The following is a 12,677-nucleotide window of genomic DNA, read 5'->3' on the forward strand; positions in this document are numbered from 1 at the left end:
AAACCCCCTTCCCCACATGCCTCTCCCACAGCAAGTTCTGTAAATCAGGATAAAACATCTTTTTGCCATCCCAGTGTGGTCATTTTGCCCTGATGTCTGCAAAGCCCTGGCTTTCATTAGTAACCGTGCAGCTCCATTTGTGGCTTCTTTGTCTCTCAGCCCATTTGCCCAGCTTTGGCCCTGCTTTGATCTCTGCTGTAGGCAGTGCTGCATGCTCAGGTTAGCAGGAAGATTGTGATGAGTCAGGAGGGCATGTGGAGGGCCCATAGCTGGGATCTCTGCTCTGATGTCTGTTGTGCACTCAGCAGTTACAGCTTCTGTAGTGAGCAAGACATTTCTAGATGGCATTTCTGTAGCTGAATGTGGTATGTCAGAAAATCCTGATGTTTTACATTCATCGAATCATAGAATCATGGAATTGGTAGGCTTGGAAAAGACCTTTAAGATCATCCAGTCCAGCTGTTTGCCTAGCACCAATGTTGCCCACTAAACCTTGTCCCTACGTACTACATCCACCCTTTCCTCAAACACCTCCACAGATAAACTTACTTTGCATTATGTTGGGAGATCCCTTTGTCTGAGAACACTTAGTTATGTCTTATGTTCTGTTTACAAGTTTTTTTTTGATAGTGTCTTGAAAGTGTGAGTATGAAGTGAGCTATTAAGTGCCTTTACGCTCAACCATTTTTCTTCCCTGTTCCATAGGGCAGGGATCTGTCTGTGTCCCAGATGACGCAGGTGCTGTAGAAGAGGCCCAGAACACCCGCTCTTCCCAAAATGTGCTCTCTTCCTTCATGACAGACACTTCTCGAGGAGCCTTGTTCCCTCTCACAGCACATCCCACTTCACAGGGTCTCTTGGGAATGCAGAGGCTTTGTCTGCCCTCAGGTGTGCTCATGCATGCAAAGATCTTTAGTGGGGCATGAGATATCTTCCCCTTCCATGAGCCAACAAAAATGTCACGTCTTGAGAAAATGAAATGAAATCTCACGCATCACCTGTCCCACAGAACAGGCAAACACAGTCCTGCAGGAGCTGGTAAAGGGGCCCCAAGTTTGCTGTAGGTGAGTGAATTCTTAACCTTCCTTGCCAGGATCTAAGAGGAAAAGTCAGGGCTCAGTTATTTTTATACACATAAAGACAGCATTGGCTCTCTGCCCTGCAGGAATGGGGCAGCTTAAACCTAATGCTTGTTCATTCTCTCTGAACGGGGTTACATGAAGGAAGGTCCACACTGGCTTCCAGGTGGGCTAGCCAGGGTGGTGAGAGTTACCCCAACCTCATGGGTGAAGGAATAAAGTGAAAGCCATTGGGGTTTTTTGGGGCTCTCTCTGAGCAGCATTTCCCCCAGCAGATGAAAAGAGCATTTATAAGAAAAAGTTAAGGTAAGCAACTTTGTGTTTAAAGGAAGCAAATGCCCAAGACAATTTCCCTATACTTTCTGCCCCTGTTTTTCAACAGTAATAGAATACAAATGTTGTGTTGTTGTTTCACATCCTGCGGCTTATTTGTGGTTTTCTTCATCATGCTTCCATTGGCAGATGGCCTGCACTAACCACCACTAGTGTTGAAAATGCCTTTTTATGTATGTTTTGCTTAGAGTTATAAAAACATAGCTTTTCCCACGTCACCTTTTCTCAGTGTGTTTGTTACAGATTTGCTCTTTTCTGGCATGAACAGAGTTATCTGAGTGCCAGTTGTACACTTGCTGTTGCTCAGTACTGCTCAGCCATCCTTCCTAAAGGACCTGCTGTGAACATGGGAAGTCCAAGTGCCTTTTATGCCTGTTCTGTAGTCTCTGCAGTGTAATGTGTGGGATGACAGAATCAACACACAGCAGCCAGTGGCGCTTGACAGCACTGTCCACAGAAGCCCATTACCTCCTATAATTAATCCTCACCTCATTAAGCAGAAAGAAGGCAACTCATGGCTGTGTGGGCGTGATGAGGCTGTGGCTGGTGCTCCTCTCCTCACTGCCTCTTGGGTGCAAGCATGCGCTAGGCCAGGGCACCGGACAGAACAAAGGGGAATGGCTTTAAACAAAAAGAGGGGAGATTTAGGACAGATGCTACGAATAAATGTTTTACTCAGAGGGCAGCATGGCACTGGCAATGCTGCCCAGAGAGGCTGAGGGTACCTCCTTCCTGGAGGTGCCCAAGGACAGACAGGATGGGATCCTGAGCAGCCTGATCTGGTGGGTGGCACCCAACCCATGGCAGCAGGTTTGGAATTAGATGATCTTTATGGTCCCCATTCTGTGATTCTATGATTCCATGATTCTGTAGTCATGCAGAAGGAACCACTTGCACTGGGTGGGCACAGCTGCAGACCCTGGGCTCTGCGTTGTGCTGCGCTGTTGCACAAAGCTGCTGCTTGCATCACGGCAGATCTCACTGCTTATCTCCAGTCCACACCTTCTTCATCCTATTCAGTTTTCCCCTTACCCAGCAACAACTGCTTAGGCAGAAGACCCTCACATCTCTGGTCCCCTGTTGAATGCTAGCTTGAAACAAGACGTTTTCCTTCACCAAGTCAGGGCCTTCTGCTGTGCTGTGCCTTGGAGGATTTGGCAAAGCCCCGCCTCTGGTATCAAAGCTGGTGAGCACATGTGGGAGAAGGGACGCAGCAGCGGTCTGTGTAGTACTTTCCCTTCAGGAGAGCACCTCAGGGAGTCTGCTCGACCGGAACCGGACTGCTCAGAGCAGCTCACAGAGGGCTCTGTTGTGACAGAGGATTTTTAGCAGACAAACCTGTACTTATGAAGTCTGCCTCACATATAACAGAGGAGGATCATAGAGGCAGCTACTGTAATTACTGCTAATGATACTTACACTTACCATATGTTAGTTCCATATAAACCTTTTTTATTCCCTGTGCAAACAACAAATAATGAGCAGTCATCACCTTTTTAGAGGTTGCATCATGTCTGCTGGGACAAAGGCCGTCACCAAACAGCTCCTTGCACGCTGATTTCTGGGGCTTTGAGTGCCATAGAAGCACATGAGAATGGCAGGTGAATTCATTAAGATCAGGAGGGACAAGTTAAAGTTATCTGGAGAGGAAAAACTGTTCCCTGTAGACACTGTCACAAGCTGCGTATCGGCAGTGCAGTTTTCAAGGGGATTACTTCAGGGTGTGGAGGAAGTCTGATTTTGGCTTGTTTCTTTTGCCAATGAAATTGTAAAGCCTTTGTCTGGGGGCTCTGGTGGAAAATGGGTTTGCCATTTCAGGGATCGAAGGCTTTTGGCATTCTTATATCTGCTTCCCTATCACACACCTTTGATTCAGTCCCCTCACGTCTGTTTTGGCAGTTCTCAGCCTTATGCGAGCGAAATGTCTCTCTCAGCCTCGATTAAACATCATGGTCTTGTGAAAACACCACACAATTCTTCTTTCTAACAGCATCCAGAATTGGATTTATTGCATAATAAATATATTCACTGGAATTAAGGTGAGGTGGTGGTTAAAAACAACTGTGGTTTTCTTTGCCTTTCAGACCACCAAAGCCTAGCCCTCTGGCTTGTGCTCGTGCATTACAGTTGACAGCAGTAATTTTTAGTGACAGATATAGAAACATCCTTAGGGAGAATTCAACAGTGATGGAAGTTTCCTGTGGGAAAAAAACAAAACTTTTTTTCTTCTCTGTCTCCTTCTTCTCCTCCTTCTTCATTTTCTCCTTCTCCTTCTTTTTAAGTGCTTTCGCCTTTTCTGGTTTCAGTCTTCAGTGACAGATTCTTTACAGACATGCAGAATCTTTTTAATCCCTTCACCGTGTTTTAAAGCCAGTTCACAGCTCACAAGGAATAATAAGTTTATTTTAGGATCAGATCTGAAAAATTGGCTGCACATTCCAATTGTATTGGATCTGAAGGAGAAGCCAACTGTGGTCTGTATTTGTTGCAATCATTGAAAAGACCACACCTCTGCATGAAACACTGTCCTTTGCATGGCAACTGATACTGTGAGCTAAACTAGATTGCACAATTTAGACTCTAATCTTGACTGGAAAGATAGCATCAATTCTGAGTCAGAACCATATTTTCCCGTATCTCAGACGAATATTTTTGCACAGCAAATGGAAAAATTTGCATGTATGTAAATGCATTTGATCTTGGTCCCACCATTCTGAGTGAGTCTGGGGTCAGGTTACTCTCCCAGAGGATGCAAATGGCTGTTTATGTGTCACAGTCTGATTCTGCTCTCAGGATTTTACAAGCCAGGCACAATGTCCTACACGAAGGGATTACAGTAAACAAGGGGGTGGAGACTCAAAGGGGAGGATGGGGTTCACGACAGCAAGATCCTGCGATTCACTTGTTGTCCAAAGCCATTGTGTTGGGGGATAGTCCAGAATCTTCATTTAAAAAAACACTGCTAGGTGAAAACATTGCACCTACTTACATGATCTGTAAAACGTGATCATGTCAGAGCAAGGAAGTGACTAAGTAGGTAACTGCCCACAGCTCAGACCAGGTTTCATAACATCACAGAATCTTTTAAGTTGGAAGGAACCCTTACGGGCCATCTGGTCCCACTCCTCCACAGTGCACGGGGACACCCACAGCTCCATCAGTGCCCAGAGCCCCGTCCCCTGACCTGGGGTATCTGCAGGGTTGGGGCACGACCAGCTCTCTGGGAAACCTGTGCCACTGCCTGACCACCCATACCGTAAAAACTTCTTCCTTAGATCCAATCCAAGGGTTTATGCGGGCACACACAGGTACCAGGAACTCCATCTGTGCACCCTGTGCCAAGCTATTATGAAGCTGGTTCAGCCTGGAAGTCCATTGATCTTATTAGCATCACAGGAACTTGTGCTAACAGGCAAAAGCTTGGTGCAAATAGCAAGAACTTTTTCTCTCTATTTGTCTAATTGACCTACATAATCTTGTTAAAGACAGAAGTGAATCTTAGTGTTGCATAGAATCATAGAATGGTTTATGTTGGAAGGAATGTTAAAGATCTTCAATTTTGCTTTGGTCAGGATATGCCTAAGATATTCACGCCGTAGCTAATTCTGGTGGATTTTTTCTATTTGATTATAACGTACTGGTGATGTGAGAAGCATCAGATGGGTGGCAGATGTGGCAATCCATTGTTTTGATTCTGATTGGTGCAGTTGTGCAGAGGAAATGACACATTTGTGATGCTCTCACCGTGTGAGCCTGGATTAAATGTTCAACCAGTGCAGCAGCTGCATGACCATAGAATCCAAGAATCATTAAGGTTGGAAAAGACCTTCAAGGCCATCCAGTCAACCTAGAATTTGAGTGAGGCCTTTTTTTGGAGCCATTTTAAGCACTATTTCCAGAATGCTGCCTTTTTTCTCAGCAAACACCATGTCATGGATCCTATGGACCTAAATAAGCCAGCGCTGACACTCTGTGTAGCAGCACTAACACTCTATGGCAGACAAAGGTGCAACTGTTCTGCTGCAGAAGTTATTTTATAGACAGTAGAGGCAGGTCCTGCTGCAGAGCTGCAATTCTCAGGGCTGTAGGTGAGTGCCAGCTGATAACGGTAGGAAGGCAATTAATTACTCACCTGCCAGCACATTCGTTACAAATAGCTCCAGAGGCTGATTCGTGGGATGGTTCATCTGAAGCTTCCTCCCACCCCCCAGTATTAAGGGATAGGTGGATGGAAATGAGGATTGCTTATTCTATGAGAGCCTGCTCCAAAAATGCTCTGTTGTTCTTGCAAGTGTAACATCAGTTGAACAGGAGCATGTGAATCATGGTGAATTCAGCAGCTCCGGGCCCCCATCGCCCTACAGAAAATCAGGTACTTCCAGGGTTTTGGGATGGGCAGGCAATGCCTGCAGCCCAACAGCTCCCGTGTCTGAGGGTTACGGCTGATTTTTTGCTGCTGAAATGTCTCTGGATGCAGCAGTGCAGGCACAGCATTGGAGTGTTATGCCAGGTGGGCTTGGTGCTGGTGGAGCAGTAGTATTTCTTCCTCTGCAACACCTGCAGCTTGATTCCTATCTGTTCCCCTTTGCTGTTGGCAGAGGAAAGCAGAAGGATGGGAAGTCCCCCCCTCATCTACCTTTCTCTTGGCTCTCTGTAGTTTTACTGATGGTCGGGCTGATCCTCAGAGTGAGTCTGAGCTCCCCCCCCAAAAAAGAGCACCTATATTCATTGTCGGGGTGTGGCAGGCTTCATAGGAGCAGACTATAACCAGTAACCACGCACTAAGAGGGTGTAAACAGGTGGTGGACCTGGCCTTTATGTCTTCAGCTCTAAAAGCATGAGCAGAAATACCCAGGCACAATGTTTTTACTTTCATCAGCACACTACAAATGTGAGGGGGCCCCTGTCAGATGGTTTGCAGAGATAACTTGAAACATGTAAATAAAATCCATCCCTGTGTCTCCTGAGATCCAAGCTCAGATGTTGCATGCTGTAAACTCCAGCAGTTGTAGCCCTCATTTACATAATCAGATGGGGAAGGGAGGCGGGTTGGTAACAAAGGGTGCAGCTGCCTCCCCACCTACTGTCTCCAAGATCAACAGATTCCTTTACTCCCCGAGGTGCTGGAGTCTTTAATCTAAAGCTTCATGGAGATGCCCTGTGCAATTAGCACCTATACTTACTGCTCCATCTTGCTCCATTCTTACCCCAAAGCTCTGTAGATAAAAGGGAGGACTTTGAAAGCTCAGAGTCTTTTGTGGCAGTTTCCTACTTGGTGCAGTTTCCCCGCCTTTCCTTTCCCTGTGGCTCTGCACATCTCCCAGGTTTGTGGCTTTTCTTTTGCAAAGGAAATTCAAACCCTCCTTTACCTACTGGGATTGTCCATAACTCCATCTCCAACACAACTATTTTGCCATCCTTTATATGATCATTTTTTTTTCACGCATTTCTCCATCCAAGAGCCCAGATATCCATCTTTTTTCCTCGCTGGGGGTTTTATTTGCAAAATTGGATGAAGCTATTCTAAGACTAGATATTTTCAACCGATTCTTGGAATCATAGAGTCATTAGGTTAGAAAAGGCCTCTAAGACCATCCAGTCCAGCCATTTGCCTGCCACCAATATTGCTCACTGACCGTGTCCCTAAGTACCACATCCACCTTTTCCTTAAAGATCTCCAGGGATGGTGACCCCGCCACCTCCCTGGGCAGCCCCTGCCAGTGCAACCGCTGCTCTTTCTGAGAAGAAGTTTTTCCTAATATCCAACCAATTTCCATCCATCATCACTCTAGAGAGAGGCAGAAAGTTAGCAAGAGGAAGATTTTAGGAGCCTTTTTTTCCCTTTTCCTAACTAGAATCTGGAAACAGCAGGACAGGAGTCAGTAGTGCTTGCTGATGGTTCTGCTGCTCTCTCATTCTTGAGAAGTATCTCTTGAGTCAGATACTTCACCTTTGGCTCCATTTTCTCCTGTAGTCCATGGACATAATTAACTGGGTTTATTTATCTCCTAGGGATGCTGTTAGCTTTAATTGGATGGTGCTAATAGTGCACTTCCAATATGTTGCTTTCTATGGCAGAACTGAATTTTATTTTCTGGAAGAAAAATGTGTCGAAGTAAATCCTTGCTTTTCCCAAGAAAAGCAATGAAGGAACGAGAATCAACTCTTTAACTACAGATTCTGAAGAGATTTGTGTGACTTTCTGTGAGCCTGCCAGTGGTAACTGAGGAAAGGAAGCTTGCTGTCAGTTGGCTTAAATTCATTAATATGTAAGAATAGAGAATTCATAGAGTCTCTTGTAAAAAAATAAATAAAACGCTGAAAGCTACTGATTGCTGGAAATGGGTCAGCACTGGGTGGAAGAAGTCTACAAAGACTCATTCAGACTTTCATGTGAGCTCCTTTGTGACTGTACACCTGGGGGTATTCTAGGGATAGGTCAGCTCCCAAGAATAATTCTGGAACTGGTGAATTTTAAGGAGCTCTGATTTTAATTCATATAGTTTAGTTTCTGTGGTTTACATCAAAAGGCACCAAAATGCTGGGAAAACCTCTGGAGCAGCCACACCTCAGTTTAGCAGAGGGCAGTTCATTCACACCTACCTGCTGAAGCGCCCTTCCTTTTAAGCTATGATAATTGTTTTAATAAACAAAACAGTTTTCTTTCTGCAGCATTCTAGTCCTTTAGCTGCTAGTCACTTCAGTGGTGTCCCCATAGACTATAAAATTGCCAATCCCTTGTTTGTCTTTGTCTTACCCCATCTATTGATTTTCATTGAGTTTGGTGGCAGGAAAAAACAGATTTATTGGAGTCCAGATAATTCTGTCACAGCAGAAACATTCACTGCTCTCAGAGCTGCCCAAATTGTATGTCTGCACACCTGAATTAGGCAGGTAACCAGGAAAATAGGGAACGAGGTGACTGCATACACAAATGGACATTTTTATGTACAAATGCAGTTTCTTAGAATTGTAACTTGTTGAGTGTATTTCTGCAATTGATTTAGAAAAGTATTCTGTTGATTTCTTCTGCCACTTCCTAAAAGTTACAGTTCATTCTATTACGTTTATATGCTTGCCTCCATGAAAATTACTATAAGCAAGAGAAGAACTGGGACCATTGGCTGCATGATGGCTTTCACTAGAGAAAAAATCAGCATGCGCCGTGCTGGGATAGTTGCCTTTGCTGCATATTTGGGATATTTCTCAGTCTAAGTATAGGAAATACTTGACCAAAGTCAACAACCAGGCATTTCTCTTAGATGCCACCACTAAAGCTGTGCTGACAGAGTGAATTCCAGATGGAGCCTGGAGAAGTGATGATTAATTTCCAGCTGTTCTGAAGAGGAAATTATGCTTCTTAAATCAGTCTAGGTGAATTTCAGCTCTTGCATAAAACGCACTCTAATTGCACTGGTGAGTTCAGAATGAACTGCGGAGCAGTGTGCAGGAAGTTCACACACCCCTTGTATTATCATTATTGATTGCAAAAGAGCCCCAAATGTTTACTCACTTGGCCAATAACATGTTTGTGTTTCCTCTCTGCCAGCTTGGATGGGGCCCCAGGCAGCCTGACCTGGTGGGGGGCATTCATCCCATGGAGGAGGGTTGGAACTGGATGGTCTTTAGGGTCCCCTCCAACCTCAGCTGTGCCACAATCTTGGTGATTCTGTGATTCTGTCTATGATTGATGCCACGAGCAGTGCTGGTGTATGGTGTGCTGCGCAGTCCAGTCACGGCACCATTCGACTGTGTTAACTCAGAGCTTGGGAACATCAGTCACACTTTGTTCTTCCTTTCAGCCTGCCCTACTTTGCACCCGTCATTAATCATGTGGCGGTGGATGGGATGGGACGAGGCTGGCAGTTCCTTTGTGGTGTTGGTCACACAACTACTCTTGTGCCCGACTCCTCCCATCCCAGATGCAGGGTCAGTGAGACATTTAATTTATTTGCTGTGTGGGGTGATTTATGGGCATCAAATTGATACAAGCAAAATTCACTTAACAGGAAGCCTGGTGAGAAGGAAAGCAGCTAAGGAATGAAGTAGGCAAGTGTTCTGTGGGCCTGTGACTCAGCAGGTTGCAATTGAGCCATGCAGGGGAGTGGAGGGATGGCCCCGCAGGGATGGTAGCTGAGCTGCTGCACGATGCTCTGCTGGTGCTTCAGTTCAGTCCGTAGAGTGATTTGAGGTGGTGATTTTTCCACCGGCCTCTCCTGTACTTTCCTTGTCTTTAAGAAGATAGCAGTACCCTAAGAGGGCTGGGGGCAGTGAAGTTGTGCATGGTCCCTTTGTCTTATGGGAACTGGGTAAACAGTAGTTGCTTTGTTACCTGCTGAATGAGAAACTTAGTCCCAAATTTGCACTTAATGTGAGGTCGTTTAACCCTTACTGTAGGTCTTTGAAAAAAACATAATAGAGCCATGCAGGAGTTAGGATAAAGCAGTGTGAAGCCAGGTGAGGCTCTTTGCAAAACTGACCAAGTGCACTATTACTGTGCTGAGGTTGGGTCAAGAAAAGATCTGAGACCAGAAGGGAGAAACTTTCCTCCTGCTGGGCTGATTTTTCCTAAAGCAAGCGCTGCTCCCGGCTCCTCACGCAATGGCTACAAGCTCCATGCATTATTACAGGAGGATGTCAGGCCAGGAGAAACAGAAGTGAATTGGCATGCTGGTCAGGGCAGCTCTTCCTGCAATTTCTTTCTCCAGCCCTTGAAACAAGAACTAGACTTTAATTGCCATTGAAAATAACTGTGTGTGGCTTGTTTGGGACATGCAGCAGCCTGTGCAGGAGTGGATGCAGCTGGGCTGTCCTCCTTCCTAGGGCAGCTCTGGGCAGGGCCTGGGCAGACACGCTCTGCATTGCTCCCGGTCAGTGGTCTTTGCTGTCTCACAACTGAAGGTATCTGCACGTGTCCAGGGGTTCACGTTTAGGAAAGGACCAGTCTCTGAGTAAAACATTTCATCCTAAAATCTAACCTAAATCTCATCTAGTTCAAAGCCTCTTTTCTCTGCCTGTCCCCAGTGAGTTCTGCCTCTCTAATTCCAGCCTCTCTGGGATGATTTCCCTGGATGCTGTTGAGTAATCCCTTTCTGTCAAGCAGTCAGCAGGACAGGAAGCTCCAGCTGCTTCTCATCTGGAAAGGCAATCTGACAGAATGCCAAGCCCAGGGGCAGAACTTCAGACCTGGTGCCAGTCTTGCTTATTACATATCTGAATTCTGCAGCCTGGTAGACTTTAATCATGTAAATTATTTGCTTCTCAACATCCCTGCAGTTATTAAAAGCATCGTACTCAGAACTGCCACCCAAGTTTCTCTAATTAGTACATCTGCCTTTCAGGGCAGTTTTGGATTGTTCATTTTATGACTTGACCTCAGGCAGCACATGGCCGGTATTGGATGTGGGTTCACATCACCCAGGGGATCTGCCTGGGGACCTTTGGACAGAGGAGCTCACTGGGAGTGAGCATCTGATATGGCAGAGGTGGGCTCTACACAGATACCAGTGAGAAGTCATGCTGAGGTCAAGGGGGAGATGTCATCTAATGCCATTCTCTGCCCATGGCTGTGTCCGCTGCCCCCTGGGGCTCTCTGTAGGGCAGTTGTCTCTTCTGTGGGAGAAAGGAACATCCACAATCCAAAGCACAAGGAGCAAACCCTCCCCTGCTGTCACCTGCAAGTGCAAGAACCCACAGGGATAGGCAGGGATCAGGCAGTGGCCTTGCGCTGTGTTTGTCTGACTTTTTATTCAGGAATAGGGAAAATACACTCTACTTCCAAGGCTTTCTACTGGACTCCTCTCCCATTAAAGGCTTTCTTTTACAGTGCGGTATCCCTCATCCAAACCCAGTCCTTGTCTTTACCTTTCCACTCAGCTCTGGATTCACCCAGGATTGACCCATTTTTTATTTATTTTTTTCCCCAGTTCATCCTAAGATGATTTTGTTCTGTGCTGAAAATCTGAGCAGCAAGTACTGATTTCACGGGCAGAGGTTAACCCTAAAGCTACAGTAGGACCTCACAGGAGAAGGACTCACTGTCACGGTTGTAAATCCTTTGGGTCCAGATGAGGTTGTAGCTTCCTTTCTGTGTCTTTCCAGGACTCAGCTGCATTGAGCTTTGGCCACAAGCACAATCCTGGCTCTAGCACAGACATGGCTTTTGCTGGTGCAGTGCAATTTGTTTGATCTTGTTTCAAACTGGGGTAAAAATGCATTGCTATAAGTCACATCTCCACCAGTGGTTTGCGTGGGTGACTAGACACTCCAGGTAGGCAAATTTTTCTAAGAGTTGCATAAAATTACTTGTTGTATGGTCATGGCTGCAGATCTTGTGAGAGTCCCAGGAGTGGCATCTGTCCAAGGGCAGGACTGCCCTAGCAGGCCTCTAGCTGGAACTGATGCAGAGGTTGTGTGAGATGAAGCTCAGCACAATGATATGTGGTGAGCAGCACTTTGCTCTCCTGCTCCCCATTTCCACGCCATAGATGCGAGGTGTGGCAAAAGGTCCTCCCTGAGTATCAGTGATGAGTGCCATTCTGCTCAAACCCAGCAGCAGAGGCTTGCAGGTGAATTGAGTGTGCTGTTCTCAGGAGGCTGACATAAACTTCATGTTTGGGTGCTATACAGTATTTGAGGGGAAAATATGGAAGTGTCAGCTTTGAAGAGAGTCTGATCACAGACCTTGAAGGCAGCCCCTTCTGCTGGGGTTAACCACTGGCTGATGAGGGTTATTTCTCCTGAGCAGCTTCTGCTGGTGATGTTTCCCTGTCTGTGCTCACAAAGGGCTGACTGATGATGGGTGGGGTCAGATGAGGCATCTGAGACCCGACCCATCTCTGCTACATCCTCACTGACAGGTGGAAGTTAATTTCCTGAGGGAGCAGAACCGATCAGCCTGTGTCAGTGGGAGGAATGGTTGGGGGCAATACTCGATGTTTTGTATCTGGTCCATTTCAGCAGTTTCCCAAGCACTCCGATCCTTCTAGTCAGTGAGGAGACGAAGCTCCTTCCAAAGAGAGAAGCTGAGGCTGTGGGCTGTTTGTTCCTTTCAGCTGAAGGTGCTGCCCCAAGGACTGTCGGTCGGATCAGTTTTTTGCAACCCAAACTTGTTACTGTGTAAGAACAGGTAGAACTAGATAAAAACAGGAATTTTCCTATAGCCCTGTGGGCTATAACAGGTAATAATAAACGGGCCTGACTCTGTTAAAAGGATGATTTAGCACTGGGTTGGGCTGCTCAGTGGTCCCAGGACCCAGCAGAGCC

The sequence above is a fragment of the Excalfactoria chinensis genome, chromosome 22 (genome assembly GCF_039878825.1).
Source record: "Excalfactoria chinensis isolate bCotChi1 chromosome 22, bCotChi1.hap2, whole genome shotgun sequence".
NCBI lineage: Eukaryota > Metazoa > Chordata > Aves > Galliformes > Phasianidae > Excalfactoria > Excalfactoria chinensis.